This window comes from Lithobates pipiens, unplaced genomic scaffold, assembly GCF_037356315.1.
Source record: "Lithobates pipiens isolate NorthernLeopardFrog02 unplaced genomic scaffold, aLitPip1_a1.2 Scaffold_30, whole genome shotgun sequence".
NCBI lineage: Eukaryota > Metazoa > Chordata > Amphibia > Anura > Ranidae > Lithobates > Lithobates pipiens.
The window spans coordinates 65,205,657-65,222,477 of record NW_027507791.1 but is presented as its reverse complement, the minus strand read 5'-3'; the positions used below and the strand labels follow the sequence as shown (position 1 = coordinate 65,222,477).

General features: G+C 45.3%; 1 long non-coding RNA gene across 1 annotated transcript in view; it reads left to right on the top strand.

Moving 5' to 3' along the window:
* The first annotated feature begins 255 nt into the window (after window positions 1-255).
* Window positions 256-16,821, top strand: part of LOC143942934 (uncharacterized) — a 383,250-nt gene continuing 366,684 nt past the window's right edge. Inside the window, exon 1 of the long non-coding RNA XR_013264860.1 lies at window positions 256-312. This is a non-coding gene — a long non-coding RNA (uncharacterized LOC143942934). The remainder of the gene's footprint in view (window positions 313-16,821) is intronic.

Sequence of the window (16,821 nt, the reverse complement as noted above, 5' to 3'; positions counted from 1 at the left end):
TGGCCTACAATCTCATGGCATTTCTACTTCTACTATGTTTACTGCAGGAAACAGTAATCCCTGCAAATAGATTTACTGTGGGGTTGTGGAATGTGGGTAGTGATCTTAAAGAAGCACTTACCCTGAACATTCCCTGAAAATGATTTACGAATGTGCATGCACAATATATGTACAATACATTAAACTGTTTCTAAATAATGAAACACAAGAGATCCTATGCACACCTGACTGTCATTATATCACACACCTGTGTCTCCCTGCTCAGCACAGACCTGCCAGATCACACTTCATCTCTCATAACAGCAAGACAAGGTAAGACATTGAGTGTATTATCGGTATACCAACATTTGTATGTGAATTTATTAAAGCTATAGAATGTGCCCGGCCAAAACAAAAGAAAGGGTCAGCGTCCATGGCTGTATGTAGTTTGCTTGCAGAGCATTTTTGATGGATGTACAAGTCTCTGGATACTGGACTGGATTTTATGGAGCAGTGTACAATGAGATGTTAGCTTGGGAGAACGGTTTATAGGATAACAAGGATGAGACGTGCACAATGTGTAAGTGTGATTAAATAGTTTAAGGTCTCATGCACACTTGGTTTTAGACCTGATACATTGGGCTCTTGCACTTAGCTGTTGCTGAAGGGCACAGGCACAATATCCCAGCAGACTGTCAAACTCTGTGAGAGACTGACAACTGCAGTGACAGCACACAGGTATGCGTCTAGAGAGGAATGCCTGGAACACAAGCAGTCTGCATTTTAGGCATTTGTCCCTGGGCAATGATCTCCTAAATGGAAGTTCCATTCAGTGCACCATCCAGCCGCAGCAGCGCTCAGAATCTCAGGCTGCGTTCACACCTCCGCGTTTTGAATCTTGGGCAGATTTGCTGTGATTCTGCATGCGATTTCAAACTGCCAATGTGTGAATGACAAAACGCAGAATGCACATTTGAGATGCTATTCATTTGAATGGCACCTAAAATCGCAGAGCGGTTCTGCCATGCGATAAATTGCACTGCAATCACGGCGACATGCTTCATGCGATCTGGGTTGCCGCAATTGCAGCATGATTTATTGTGCCAGAACCGCACCGTGATTTTAGGTGTCATTCATTTGACTGGCATCTCAAATGTTCGACCGGCGATTTGTCATTCACATCTCAGCACTTTTGAAATTGCTGCTAATCTGCCTGCGATTCAAAATGCAGAAGTGTGAATGCAGTCTCATAGAGTTTTACAGGCTACCGGCAGCAGGGCTGGATGATGCACTTGTGTACAGGGGGGTGAGGGTGGGGGGCCACAATGTAAGGTTAAAGTTTGTTTAATACCCAGAGTTCAGCTTTAACGTGCACTGTAAGACCTGGTTCACATCTATGCATTTTTTTGTGCGTTTTCAGTTTTGCAGAAACACACTACAGTCCATTTAACGTGATTTCCTATGGATGTAGTTCACATCTGTGCATTTTATGGAATGGGCCAGAGACTTTTTTTCAGTTTTTTGGGTTCTATAGACTTCAATGAATTAAAAACACATATTGAAAAATGCACCTGCAATATGCAAACTCCAACTACATAGGTGTAAACCAGGCTTTAAAGGGGTTGTGAATGGGGATGCATTCTTCCTCTGCCCAGGGTTCTCAGCTCTTGATTGGATAGATTGATAGCAGCACAGCCAATGGCTCTCGCTGCTGTTAATCAAATCCAATGACGTGGGTGTCAGGGGCAGGGCCGAGTCATACATTCAGTGGCTATGGACGCTAAATGATGGACTCGGGAGCGCTCTCGCAATGTAACCCCCACCGGGAGAGCGCTTCTGATAGGGGGGTATCTGATGTGGGGAGGAGCCACGGGAGCCCCCAGAAGAAGGTCTTTGTGGGCCACTCTGTGCAAAACAAGCTGTACAGTGGAGGTAAGTATGATGTTTGTTTTTTTTTTTTTTTTTTTTAAATACATTTTTATAACCACTTTAAGAGAGGTCACAGAAAGTAGTGCAGATGTCCAAACAACTGCTCTGTACTATACAGTGTCCATACATACAGAATGAGAACATATTCTGAAATATACGCACAGCATGCAATAGTACTGTGTTATGTATATAACAAAATGAAGAATTCTATCCAGTGTGTAAAACAATAGTAGTACTATGTAGTGTCATTAGGTAAATATTGTCTACCATTTAGAAACCATAACCAAAACAGCAAAATACATATTTATTGCCTTTTTTTTTACCTCTAAATCTATCAAGTCTGTCTTGCTGCATCTTTGATGCGTTTTCATCAAAAGGCATGTTCTATAGAGTTCAATGCTAATGCACCTAAAATGCATGTAAATTGTAAAACACATCTTAAATGCAACACACAGATGCGAACCAGCACTTTTTTTATTTTGGATAGAATAGGTAGTGTTTTTTTTCAGTTTTATTTGTACTATATAGGGTTTGTCATCCCTTTAGGAACCCTACTTTTCAAATGTGGCATAATGTGCAATAGCCTATGAGCTATAGCTTCAGCGTACATTTTGGCATCAGTATTATGTAGCGATTTAAGTTTATAGTTATTTAGATAGGATGGATCTTTACTGGGTTTAGAAATTGTCCTGATTACAGCTTGTTGCATATCTTTTGGAAAAGAGACCTGTCAATTTTTGTTTTGTCCGAATTGAGTGACTTCCCCTACCTTTCTGTCCCATAGCCACAACAGGTAGTAGCTCCAAAGTGAAGAAAATATCCTCTTAAGACAACTTTCACACTGAGCCGCTACTGTTGCTATTTTTAGCTCCGCTTTACCAGCGCTATTTGGTTTTAACCCCCCGCTAGCGGCTGATAAGGGGTTATATCCACCCACAAAATGCCGCTGGAGCAGCGTTTAACGGCGGTATCGCACTACTGCTACACTGGGGAGCAGCGGTGGAGGAGTGGTGAGTTCACCGCTCCTTCTCTACTCCAAAGAAGCTGCTGGCAGGACTTTTTCTGATGCCCTGCCAGTGCACTGCTGCAGTGTGAAAGCTCTCGGGCTTTCACATTGGAGTGAATGGAGCAGCTGTTTTAGGGCATTTTGCAGGCGCTATTTTTAACGTTATAGCGCCTGCAAAACGCTCCAGTGTGAAGGGGTCTAAGTTCGGTTCACACCTATGCAGTTTGCTTTTGATAGTCTCTGCAGTGCTTTTTGCTGTGCATTTTGCGGTTTTGCTCTTGTAATTTTGGCAAGATTTGTGTTTTTGCTTTTCTTCTTCTTTTTTTTTTTTTTCTTTTTTTTTATGCCAATTCGTTGTTGGGCAGATTCAAAAAATTGAAATCGCTGCAGAATCCCTCTAAGTCTATATGCTTTTCTCCAATGAAGTCTATTGAACCAAAAAAAGCACCGTTTTGTATTTAAAAAAGTCCCTGACGCTTTCCAAAAACGCAGTGGATGAAAAAAACATAGATGTGAACGTGTCTTATAGGAAGCCATTTTAAATGAACTGTAGTTTATTTCTGCAAAAAGCACCAAAAAACACATAGGTGTAAACCGAGCTGTCACTAGAACTAGTGGCCCCTTTGGATAGTTCAGAACTCTATTCCTGTTCTGGTGAAAACCCAACATTTTGGGATTCCCTCTATTTTTTTTTTAGTGTACATTAATGCCTGTTCATACCACATGCAGTGCTTTATTTTTTTTTTCCAGCATCAAAAATACATGGGAAGTAGGTTATATCGGTTCCAATGGCATAGTTCACACGAGTGCAGTGCATTCCAGTTCCAGGAAAAAAACATTTTTACAACATGCTGCTTTTTGTTCCCTGCACAGAACTGTACTGGAAAATGGTAAAAAGCATCAAAAATGCTCCAGACCCCAGTACAGTGATTAAAAAAAAAAGCATCTGAAATGGATGTAGAAACAGATCTGGAGGAGTTTTTTGTGGTGTGAATGGGTCTTAAAATAAACCTGTATTTTGTTTTCATCATGACAATTAGTATTAGCCAGGAAATGTGCACCTTTTCTTTTTGTTCTTGAAGCCTGACATAAATATCCAGCTGTGTAAACTGCCATTCATTGTACAAAACCAGGATGAACCTCCCTCTTCCCTTTTTTTTTTTTTTTTTTCAAAGTTGTCCTCGATTCACATACTCACCTGCCTAGATCCAGTGTTTTGCTGCAATCCACTGCTCAGGGGTCATAGTACAGGGAATGTGCCACCAGCTGCCTCTTCTGGATTCAGGCTAGCTGGCCCAATATAATACCCACATCTGTTTGTCCTACTACTGCATACTCCTGAGAGAGGTGATGTAGATATTCAAAGAGGCTGCGAAAGCAGGATGACGCCTTTCTTGTCTAGGATGGCAGCAGGGGGTAGAGCCAGGCAAAACAGAAAATAAATGTAGACCACAACCAAACAAAAAAGAAAGAGGGGGGAGTCTTTTCAGAGTTGAGGTGGGGGGAGAGAGCAAAATTTGACAAAAATGTCATATTAACAATTTATTTCTCACACACGGCACAGGCATACTTGCAACTACAATCTAAAATACATTTTGCTACTCCTCCTGAGTATAGTGACACCATATGTGTGAGACTTTTTCACAGCCTAGCCACATGGAAAGGCCCAACATCCAAGGAATACCTTCAGGTGTTGTCCATTTTAAAGGAAAAGTTCACCTTTCATAACATGTTACATCCATATTCGGGGTGTAATGTGGTATGTAGGGACCAGCTCCAGCTCCTCCCCAATCTTCCGCTCTGACAGGGGATCTTCTCCCCTTTCCCCTCTACTAGCTGTCAAAATTTTAATGTGAACGTAAAACTAAAACTCCGACAGCCTAATGCCACGTACACATGATCAGATTATCTGGCGGACTTAGTCTGAGGAGGTCCGCCGGACTTTCCGAATGAGCAGACCTGCACACACACGACTGGACTTTTCCGGACGCCTACCCAATCACCTGGGGGAAAAAAGTGTACATAAAAACACACAACACATCCCTGCCATTAAGGCTGGAGAGAGCGATGTGTCAACATCGAGAAGAAGAAGATAGCGATGAAGATGGAAGAAAACCCTTGGAGCTGTCTAATAAAGTACTTTAAAAACCTGCGTTGTGTTTTTTTTATGTACACTTTTCCCCAGGTGAATATGTTAACCTTTTTACAAAAAAAAAATGCATATTTTTTTTTTTTGCAGGTAAAAAAAAGTGCAATTTTTGTTGTAGGAGCCTGTAAAATATTGCACCAACGATCAGTGAACTTATCCTTTAAGACCATCCAGCTGTTGCAAAACTACAAGTCCTATGAGGCATTGCAAGGCTGACAATTAAAAGCATGACTCCCACAGGCAGAGGCATGATGGGACTTGTAGTTTTGCAACAGCTGGAGGGCTGCCAGTTTGAGGCCCCTGCTTTACAGGTTGCTGGTTTAGAGCTACAGAGGTCTGGTGCTAGAATTATTGCCCACCGCTCTCCTGTGATCACGGCTTACATATGCGTACGGGACTAACATGAGCGTTCATCTTTGCACATGGGGATGCGGGAACTTTATTTTGTAAAATTTTTTTACACTGTTTCTTTAAAAAAAAAAATAATGCTATAGCATTTATTGCTGTCACACGGAATGTAAACATCAATTGTGACAGCGATAGGCAGTGAAAGGTACTCTTTATGGAGAGATCTGGGGTATATTACATCTTCCCCAAAAGCATCTGATCACACCAGATGTTGATGAGACACTGCTACACTGACAGATGTTTTTGTGCACTTGTACACTGTGATGGATGTTGATTGTCCACCTACGAATATATAGAACTATCAGGGAGGTACAGAAACGATAAGGTTAATTAATATTAATTAACCACTTGCTGCCCACCCACCATCAAATGATGGCGGGACGGTGAGACTCTTTCTGGGTGGACTTTATATGAAGGCGCACCAGAACAGCCACCCCTGTGTGCCAGCGTGGGCACGCAGCGTGGCAATCGTGCCGTGTTGCTAGGACATAGTGTGAGCCCGATCTCTGTAAAGAGCTGCTGACGCAGCTCTTTAATCACGTGATCGGCTGTGCCCAATCACAGCTGGTCATGTGTAAACAAGCAAGAGCGGATCAGCAGCATTTCCTCTCAGGGGACAGTGAGAGATGTAATCAGGGCACTGATGATCGGTACCCTGATTGCATTAGAGCACCACCAGTGCCAGAAACCCATGCTAACCAGTGCCAACCAGTGCCAGCAATCAATGCTCACTAGTGCCCACCAGTGCCAACAATCTGTGCCCACCACAGCCAGAAATCAGAGCACATTAGTGATGCCAGTCAGTGCTGGCTTTCGGTGCCACCTATCAGTAATGCCCATCAGTGCCACCCATTAATGCCCATCAGTGCCGCTTATACATGCTGCCTATCTGTGCCCACCAGTGCCACCTGTAAATGCCCACCAGTGCCACCTATCAGTGCCGCCTCATCAGTGCACATCAGTGAAGGAAAAACATTACTTATTTACAAAATTTACTGACAGAAACTAAGAAAACCTTTTTTTTTTTTCAACATTTTGCGTTTTATTTTATTTTATTTTTTTAGGAAAAAAAAAAAAATCCCATCAGTGATTAAATACCACCAAAAGAAAGCTCTATTTGTGTGAAATGATAAAAATTTCACATGGTTACAGTGTAGCATGACCGCACAATTGTCATTCGAAGTGTGACAGCGTTGAAAGCTGAAAAATGGCCTGGGCAGGAAGTGGGTAAAAGTGCCCAGTATATAAGTCATACTCTGATTTACCATCAGGGTCTGATATTATTTCATAATATAGTTTAGTTTCCTTAAATTCAAACCACTTTGCCCATGTCTTAATATATTTTCTTGTCAGCCCTTTTATTTCTAGCGATTATTTCTTCCATTAGACGGAGCTCATCAACCCTTCGTAGCCACTGTGAGATAGTAGTAGGTATTAAACTTTTTCCTCAGTATAGTGGAGTCAAAGATTTACAAGCGTTTAACAAATATGGGGTCATAGACATTTTGTATTGCTCTGTTTCGTTTTGTACAATGAAGTAAAGATGTTTAGACCCCTTTCACACCACACCGCCGATAGCGTGGGAGTTAAAACGCCGCTATTTTTAGTGGCGCTTTACCGCCGGATATGCGGCACATTTCGGCCGCTAGCGGAGCGCTTTTACCCCCGCTAGTGGCTGAGAGGGGGTTAAAACCACCGGAAATACGCCACAATATCGGCGTTTTGCCGGTGGTATTACAGCGCTGCCCCACTGATTTCAATGGGGAGCAGCGGTGGAGGAGCGGTAAACACACCGCTCCTTCACCGCTCCAAAGAAGCTGCTGGCAGGACTTTTCCCTGACATCCTGCCAGCGCACCGCTGTAGTGTGAAAGCCCTCAGGATTTCACACTACATACAATGGTGCAGCTTCTTTAGGGCGGATTGCAGGTGCTATTTCTAACGCTATAGCGCCTGCAAAACGCCCTGGTGTGAAAGGGGTCTAATGGTTAAAGTTTAATTACTCAGCCAAGTATCAGAGAGATCACCTTCGACACTTCTTCCCAAAATGGGCAGATTTTAGGGGAGAACCACCATATGCGCCCAAGTGTAGCTCACTCTCCACACTCCTTCCAACACAGGGGTGAGGTGAAGTCGGACATTGCATGTAATGTTACTGGTGTATATTACCATTGAGATAAAAGTTTAAAATGTACCTCCATTCTACTCGAGGTGGCGGGCATATAAGAAAATTGTATAATCTTATCTTTTTGTTTACTGTAAGTGTAATTTGCAAATCTTTTTCCCACTGACCTATATAATCTGGGTACCCAGGGTATTGCAGATTCATCAAAGCTTTGAGAAAATAAGAAATAAAATGTTGTTGTGGTTCTATATTGCATAATTGCTTCAATAGGATTCATTTATTTTAACGAACAAATGGGCTGCGGGAGATCTCCATTGGTCCATAAATGTTGGCTGATCTACTCCACATAAGGACTTTATTTTTGAGTCTTTTAATTCTTTGTATAATAGCAGTGTTACCTCTGAGAATCATGTTTCAAAGCCCTTATCAAGTACTCCCGGCATTAAATATTTAGACAAGACTCCAACATGCCATATACTGCGGTTCTTTGATTTTTACATGCTTTATTACACTTGATGTTTGTGAGCAGTGGCGGCTGGTGAAGTTTTTGGATGGGGGGGCGCCAGACCCCGCCCATCATGACCCCGCCCACCATTTTGGCCCCTCCCACTTCTCATAAAACACGCCCCTTATGTAATCGGAAAATTTTTTTGCCGTGGGTTCCCCCTCCGAGAGCATACCAGGCCCTTAGGTCTGGTATGGATTCCAAGGGGAACCCCCTACACCGAAAAAACGGCGTGGGGTTCCCCCCCAGATCCACACCAGACCCTTATCCGAGCACGCTACCCGGCCGGCCAGGAAAGGGGGTGGGGACGAGCGGGCGCCCCCCCCCCTCCTGAGCCGTACCAGGCCGCGTGCCCTCAACATGGGGGGGGGTGCCTTGGGGGAGGGGGGCGTGCGGCCCCCCCCACCCCAAAGCACCTTGTCCCCATGTTGATGAGGACAAGGGCCTCTTCCCGACAACCCTGGCCGTTGGTTGTCGGGGTCTGCGGGCGGGGGGCTTATCGGAATCCGGGAGCCCCCTTTAATAAGGGGGCCCCCGGATACCGGCCCCCCACCCTATGTGAATGAGTATGGGGTACAATGTACCCCTACCCATTCACCTGTGAAAAAAAGTACAAAAAAAAAAACACAACACAGGGTTAAAATATTTTATTGCACAGCTCCGGGGGTCTTCCGTCTTCGGGGGTCTTCTCGCCGGACTCCTCCGCTATCTTCTTGTAGCTCTTTTACTAGCGGAGGAGCCCGGCTTTCTTCCTCGCCGCCGGCCTCTTCTCCCGACTTCGGGGGTCTTGTCCCCCTCTTCGGTTCTTCTGCCGGGCCACCGCGCCTTCTTATAGCTCTTTTACAGGCGGTGGCCCGGTCTTCTGCTGCCGCCGCCGCTGCCGCCCGTTCTTCTTCTTCTTCTTCTTCTTCTTCTTCTTCTCCTTCTTCTCCAGGAGATGTTGCCTCAACGATCTCCCTGGCCGGAATGCCAGGGACGCGCTGTGCTGCCACTTATATAGGGACAATGGGGCGGTGTCACATGGGTTGATGTCACATGGGTTGGTCACATGGGTTGATGTCACATGGCGACTGTGACATCAACCCATGTGACCAACCCATGTGACACCGCCCCATTGTCCCTATATAAGTGGCAGCACAGCGCGTCCCTGGCATTCCGGCCAGGGAGATCGTCGAGGCAACATCTCCTGGAGAAGAAGGAGAAGAAGAAGAAGAAGAAGAAGAAGAAGAAGAAGAAGAACGGGCGGCGGCGGCGGCAGCAGAAGACCGGGCCACCGCCTGTAAAAGAGCTATAAGAAGGCGCGGTGGCCCGGCAGAAGAACCGAAGAGGGGGACAAGACCCCCGAAGTCGGGAGAAGAGGCCAGCGGCGAGGAAGAAAGCCGGACTCCTCCGCTAGTAAAAGAGCTACAAGAAGATAGCGGAGGAGTCCGGCGAGAAGACCCCCGAAGACGGAAGACCCCCGGAGCTGTGCAATAAAATATTTTAACCCTGTGTTGTGTTTTTTTTTTGTACTTTTTTTCCACAGGTGAATGGGTAGGGGTACATTGTACCCCATACTCATTCACATAGGGTGGGGGGCCGGTATCCGGGGGCCCCCTTATTAAAGGGGGCTCCCGGATTCCGATAAGCCCCCCGCCCGCAGACCCCGACAACCAACGGCCAGGGTTGTCGGGAAGAGGCCCTTGTCCTCATCAACATGGGGACAAGGTGCTTTGGGGTGGGGGGGCCGCACGCCCCCCCTCCCCCAAGGCACCCCCCCATGTTGAGGGCACGCGGCCTGGTACGGCTCAGGAGGTGGGGGGCCGCCCGCTCGTCCCCACCCCCTTTCCTGGCCGGCCGGGTAGCGTGCTCGGATAAGGGTCTGGTGTGGATCTGGGGGGGACCCCCACGCCGTTTTTTCGGCGTAGGGGGTTTCCCTTGGAATCCATACCAGACCTAAGGGCCTGGTATGCTCTCGGAGGGGGAACCCACGTCAAATTTTTTTTCAGAAATTTGGCGTGGAGTTCCCCCTTCAGAGCTCATTCTCTGATTGGCCACGGCAAAAGTCGCCTGGCCTGGGGAAACCTTTCTGGCTGTGAAAGCTTTTTGCATTCATTCAGCTAAATGCACGAACATTCTCCACAAAGTAGAGGCTAGAAAGCCTTTATGCGGTGACTCACCTCTCACTGTCTGGCAGCTCCGCTCGGGCTAAGGAACGGAGCTGCCTACGTCACTTCCGGGTTTCGTGAAGCAGCCGAAAGCCGGAAGTGACTGCCTGTCTAAGAGTGACAATGCTCCCGCCCGTAGAATCACAGTGATTTTACGGACGGAAGCTAGTCGGCGTTCTGCTGTGCGCCGCAAGGCGGGTTTTTAACCCGCAAATAAAGCGCCATGAATGCAATCTTGTGATTGCATGGACGTGGCGCTTCTCATAGTGCACTGTGACCGGCGCCACAGTACACTATGTTAAATTGTTTTTTTTTTTTTTTACTTTTTTTTTTTTTTACACCTAGGGAGAGGGGGGGGCGGCGCCCCCTATGGGCGGGCCGCCACTGTTTGTGAGCACCCCTTTTTTATCAATAGTTTTTTTTTTCTAGCAGGCTTCACTATGTGCCTCCTCATTTTCTTTTATATGGTATTTTTAGCTCTGGCCACTGGAGCTAAGGCTGCTTATTGCTGATTTTGGAAGCTGCAGAGGATCCTTATATCTGTGAGCTCCCAGTTTGGAACATGATGATAGAATTGATATTACTTGCCTATAGTGTTTGGATGAGTTGTATACCATATGCTTGTTATTCATTGGTTTCTGGGAGAAGATATATTTGACAGAATGGTGGTGTGTGTTTATAATATGCTCAAGTTGGTGAGAGATTCTTAATTTCTACGTTCACCTATATCCACTGTCTCCTCATCTGTCTCTAACCCTCAGCACTGCAATTGGACTTTATTATATTATGATACACTGCAATTATTGAATTTTGTGTTAGCTGCTCTATTCATAATTTAATACTCATGATATATTTTGTTTTATATATTTCAGCAAGGGCATTAGTGGGGAATTATATTCCCAACCATACCGAGTATATAGGGCAGGCATGTTCAAAGTCCGGCCCGTGGGCCAATTGCAGCCTGCGGTCAGGTTTTGAATGGCCCGCCTGGTGTGCTGCGGGATCAGGGCTGTCATGAGCCTGTTCCCCAGCACAGTGAGAAGCTCCGTCAGCCTCAAAAGGGAAAGTAAAGTGTTCTGTGCTCTCTGCTTCCCCTTACAGTGCAATACCCAGCTGAATGAGGAAGCTGTAAATGTACAGTACTGTGCTACAAGCTAGATTCGTTTTAAAAAGGCTTTATTTATGTGTCTGTATGTGTATCTCTATGTATGTATGTTTGTGTGTGTGTATGTGTGTGCATGTGTCTGTATGTACTTGTATGCATGTGTCTGTATGTACGTGTACGTGTGTATATGTGCATGTGTCTGTATGTGCGTGCATGTGTCTGTATGTATGCATGTGTATGTCTGTATGCATGTGTATGTGTGTGTGTATGTGTGTGTGTGTGTGTGTGTGTGTGTGTGTGTGTGTGCATTTGTTTGTATGTGTCTGTGTGTTACTTTTAATCCAGACCCCCCCCCTCCCCCTCCATTCCTGTACCATCAGAACTGCTTTTGTGGGGCCTGTGTGTGTGATAGCAGCTAGGACTGCTGCTCCTCTGAAAAGCAATCCATACACAGATCGTTTTTCAGAGGCATTTAAAAGGCGGTAAAGAGGCATTATGTTGCCTCCTCACCACCTGTTTTAAGCTCGTAAATGCAGCATCACTATACCACAACTGTGCGATCCACACAGTTGCGGGGTAGTTGCAGTGTAGGCCCATTCACCCTGGGTATACCTCCAACTGCAGCCATAGCATTTGTACACCCCCAGCTGCTCCCTCTGCAGCTAAAGGGGGAGAAGTTGCGAGTGGTAAAAACAGCTTAACCATGTGGTTTTACTGCCCCTCCAACAAGCCCTTGGTTCACATCTGCGTGGCTGCGTGCTGCATGTAGGGCAGCCCATGCATTTCAATGGGCTTCCCTACCCACAAAAATGCAGGGAAAGAAGTCCCAGAGCTTTTTTTTTTTTTTTTTTTTTAATTGCACTGCCCCAAAAGCACCCCAGATTTCCAATGTCCATTAAGAATTAACGGTACCCCTAAAGAGCAAAGCATTCGTCTGTGTGTTGGGAACGAGCCCGACAAAGGCAAGAGAATTCTTGTTGGGCAGTGTTTTAGTACTCGGACGACCGAATTTTAATGGTTCAAAGAATGTCAGGCAAATGGTCGGCCCTCACACATGTTCACTTCATCAAATCTGGCCCACTTTAAAAAAAAGTTTTGACACCTCTATGTAGGGAGTCCCACATTGCCAGAGTTGATTTAGTCAGGGGAGATATTGTGGCCGCCAGCCCTCTCAAAGGACGTGGTATCCTTGGCACTACTGATAAGTCAGTTCAAGTTCTACCCAGAGTCTAGCCTTTTTAGAACATTTCCAGTCTGCCATATGGGGTAGTGAAATTGCTTTATAATATAATTAAACATTTGGTAAAGACAGTCCCTCTAGCTTTTTAGAACAGTATAAGACATTTTGAGATATTCTAATACCCTGACCCTTCCAAATATAATGTGCTATAGATGACTGTAGCATTGGAAAAAAATCCTATAGGGACACCAAAGGGTATCATGAAATACATATAGGACTCAGGCTAGAACATTCATTTTAACAATGTTGATCTTACCCAGTTGTATTAAGATAATTATATGGGAATAAGTTGGTAAGGCTAAGTGTAAGATGGATACCTAAATACTTTAAGGTGGCTGGTTGCCAAGTAAAAGGGAATGAGGTTTTTAAAATTTCAGCTTTGTAGGTAGGTATTAATATATTTAGTATTTCATATTTACCGTATATACTCGAGTATAAGCCGAGATTTTCAGCCTCTTTTTTGAGGCTGAAAGTGCCCCCCTCGGCTTATACTCGAGTCATCGCTGTCTGCCTGCTCGATCAGCGTGTTGAGCAGACAGACAGCGGACATTCTACCATTCAAACGCCGCGCCTCCGCCTCCGCCTTCGCCTGTGATAGGCGGAACACTGAATTTCCCAGCAGCCTGTGTTCCGCCTATCACGGACATCGTCTCATCCTCGTACTACGGACGAGGATGAGACTATGTCCGTGATAGGCGGAACACAGGCTGCTGGGAAATTCAGTGTTCCGCCTATCACAGGCGAAGGCGGAGGCGGAGGCGCGGCGTTTGAATGGTAGAATGTCCGCCGAGGCGCCGACGAAGAGCGGCGATCCTGGCAAGGCACGGGACGGAGGCAAGGCAAGGCACGGCACGGGACGGGACGGAGGCAAGGCACGACACGGGACGGAGGCAAGGCACGGCACGGGACAGAGGCAAGGAGGCAAGGCACGGGACGGAGGCAAGGAGGCAAGGCACGGGACACAGGCTCGGGACACAGGTAGGCTGGACACACACACACACACACACACACACACACACACACACACACACATGGACACACACACACAGGGATGGATGGATACACACACACACATGGACACACACACACAGGGATGGATGGATACACACACACACAGGGATGGATGGATGGATGGAGACACACACACACAGGGATGGATGGATGGAGACACACACACACAGGGATGGATGGATGGATGGAGACACACACACACAGGGATGGATGGATGGATGGACACACACACACACAGGGATGGATGGATGGATGGACACACACACACACACAGGGATGGATGGACGGACACACAGGGATGGACGGACACACAGGGATGGACGGACACACACACAAGGATGGACGGACACACAGGGATGGACGGACACACAGGGATGGACGGACACACAGGGATGGACGGACACACACACAGGGATGGACAGGCATGTCTCACCCTCGGCTTATTCACGAGTCAATAAGTTTGCCAGTTTTTTTGGGGGTAAATTGGGGGCCTCGGCTTATATTCGGGTCGGCCTATACTCGAGTATATACGGTAGTCATATTCATTTTCAAATTGGACACATTTTGAAATTCTCACATTAACCCCAGTAAATTTGGCAATGTAATCTTTGGCTGCTTAACATAAAATAAAAAACATCATCTGCATAAGCAGATAACTTATGCTCCTTTCACATCACTTTTTTTTCACATCATGTATATTAGAATTCATTCTCACAACTGAAGAAAGGGTTCTAAATAAATTAAAAATAGAATGGGTGATAATGGACAGCCCTGACGTGTACCATTTTTAAGAGTAAATGCACCACTTAGTATTCCACTAACCAGGGGTCAAGTCCTGGGGAAAAAAGTGTGGGAACTCTCACCCAAGATCCACTCCCCCACCAAAAAAGGAAATTGATACGCTCATATGCACGAACGCTTCAAAAGTGGTATTTTTCATCCAATTTTCGCATTGTGTATATGAAGCTTAACTGTTAGTACATTAAAAAAAATCCTCAATAAACATAAATATGGTAATTCTCTGAATAATCAGCATTCATTCAATTGTGCTTCCACACAAATGTGAACATCATGTTCTGATCTTTATTGAGGAATTTTATTTTGTATATAGAGTGTTTATGTTTTGAGTTTACACTTTTCATTGAACAGAGTTTGGATAACACAGGGGTAAACGGAAAGGTCATAAATTAACTGCACATTATTTGGACACAATGCTTGGGGAGATAGTGATGTGTTCCTGCTTAGGAGATGTATGTTAGCTTGGGGGGCTGCAAACTCTGCAGGGCTTCAACACACACTCCCTGCTATTCCAACCCTTCACATATTTCCACATAAACTTCCCTCTTGGCATTAAACTTTGCCAGGTATTGTGCTCAGCTTACCACCCCAAACTGATGTTCCTCCCTCAGCTCACCTCTCTCCCTGCACGTCCTGTGAGCAGAATAGCTGTGCTCCTCCTCTGGGTTCTCTCATCATATGACACTGAAGATAGAGGAGGGGGGGGGGGGGGATTCAGTGGGACACACAGAGCAAGTATGCAGGAGACTGGGGGGGGGGGGGTGATGAGGAGACAGAAAATCAGGAGGGAGCGGCGGGGAGGGGAGCATCGCGAGAGGTCTGACTAAATACCTACCCATCAGCTAGCTGTGATTGACAGGTAGATCGAAGCGGAAGCTCTTATGGGACCCCCTACTGGCAATGCCTGAATGGTCAGGTGTGCGGCACTTACTATTGCGAGCTGTGCTGGCAGCTGCTGGTGTAGCACCTACCACACAGCTCCCATACTTCAAAGTCTTGCAGGACATGGCTGCTAATGGGAACTGAGTTCCTGTTGTGGAAAAAGTACAGGAACTCCGTTCCCATGCGTTCCTGCAGGACTTGAGCCCTGCCACTAACCCTTATTTGTGCAGTTGGTTGTATATAAAGGCACAATCAGATGAAACATTCTTGGGCCTATTCCCAAAGATTTCAATGTCGGCATCAAATATTTCCAGTCCACCCTGTGAAACGCCTTTTTCGGCATCAGTTAAAAGTAATAGAGTGGGCTGGGAACTATTCCCGACATAGGAAATTATAGACAAACATTGCAAAGAATTGTCCCTGGCTTCGCGACCTGGGACAAAACCTGTCTGGTCTAACCCAATCCACTGCGGGATCAGAGGGAGTAAACTAGTAGCCAACACCTTCGTATATAATTTTGTGTCTACGTTGAGTAATGATATTGGGTGATAGTTTTCAAAACTTGATGAATCTTTACCCGGTTTGGGGATTACATTTATATATGCAGAAAGTGACTGCGGTCGAAATCCCCCCAATCCCGCTATGGAATTTGCATAAGTAGTCAAATGTGGAACAAGAATCTCCTTAAATTTCTTATAATAAGAAATTGTGTACCCATCTGGGCCTGGTGCTTTACCCATCGGTGTTGACTTTAAAGCTGCATAGAACTCCTCAACCGTAAATTCAGATTCTAACTTTTGAAGGCATTCTTTAGAGAGTTTAGGTAACTTTGCTTATTGTAAGTAGTTTAAAATTTCTTTCCTCTGTTAATTATTTTAATTTACCTCTCACATTGTACAAGTCTGCGTATAAATCACGAAAGGTCTGTGCAATGTCTGTAGCGGTGTGAGCAATTTTCCCGCAGTGAGATTTCATTTTAGAAATAAAAGTGGCAGTTTATTTTTCCTGCAGTGATCGTGCCAGCATTTTACTTGGTTTGTCTCCCCATTCGTACCACCGCTGTAACACTGAGAACGCATTTTACAATCGGCTTTGAGTAATAATTTTAACTCTTCGTGTTTCCGTGTAATATCTACCAGGGTGGCGCACTGAAGTGAGAGTTTGTTTCCTCTCTAAATCGCAAACCTGTCGTAAAATTTCTGTCATATAATATAATATAATATAATATATATTATTATTATAATTTGTTTTTTTTTCTTCCTTGCACCTTATTCTATCAACTTCCCCCACATACCCTCATATATACCTTATGGGCCTCCCACAAGGAAGACTCAGGCTTTTCTGGTGACTTGTTTTCTGCAGAATAGCAAATCAAAGCATTTGAGAGGTCCGTATTATCCGTAGTTTCAGAGAAAAGAAAATCATTTGTTTTCCAGCTAGATTTTTGTTTGGGCTGACCAGGAAATTTCAAACTAATTGACACAGCAGCATGATCCGAAATAGTACTAGTCCCATATTAGCTGATTTTATCCAAGGGAG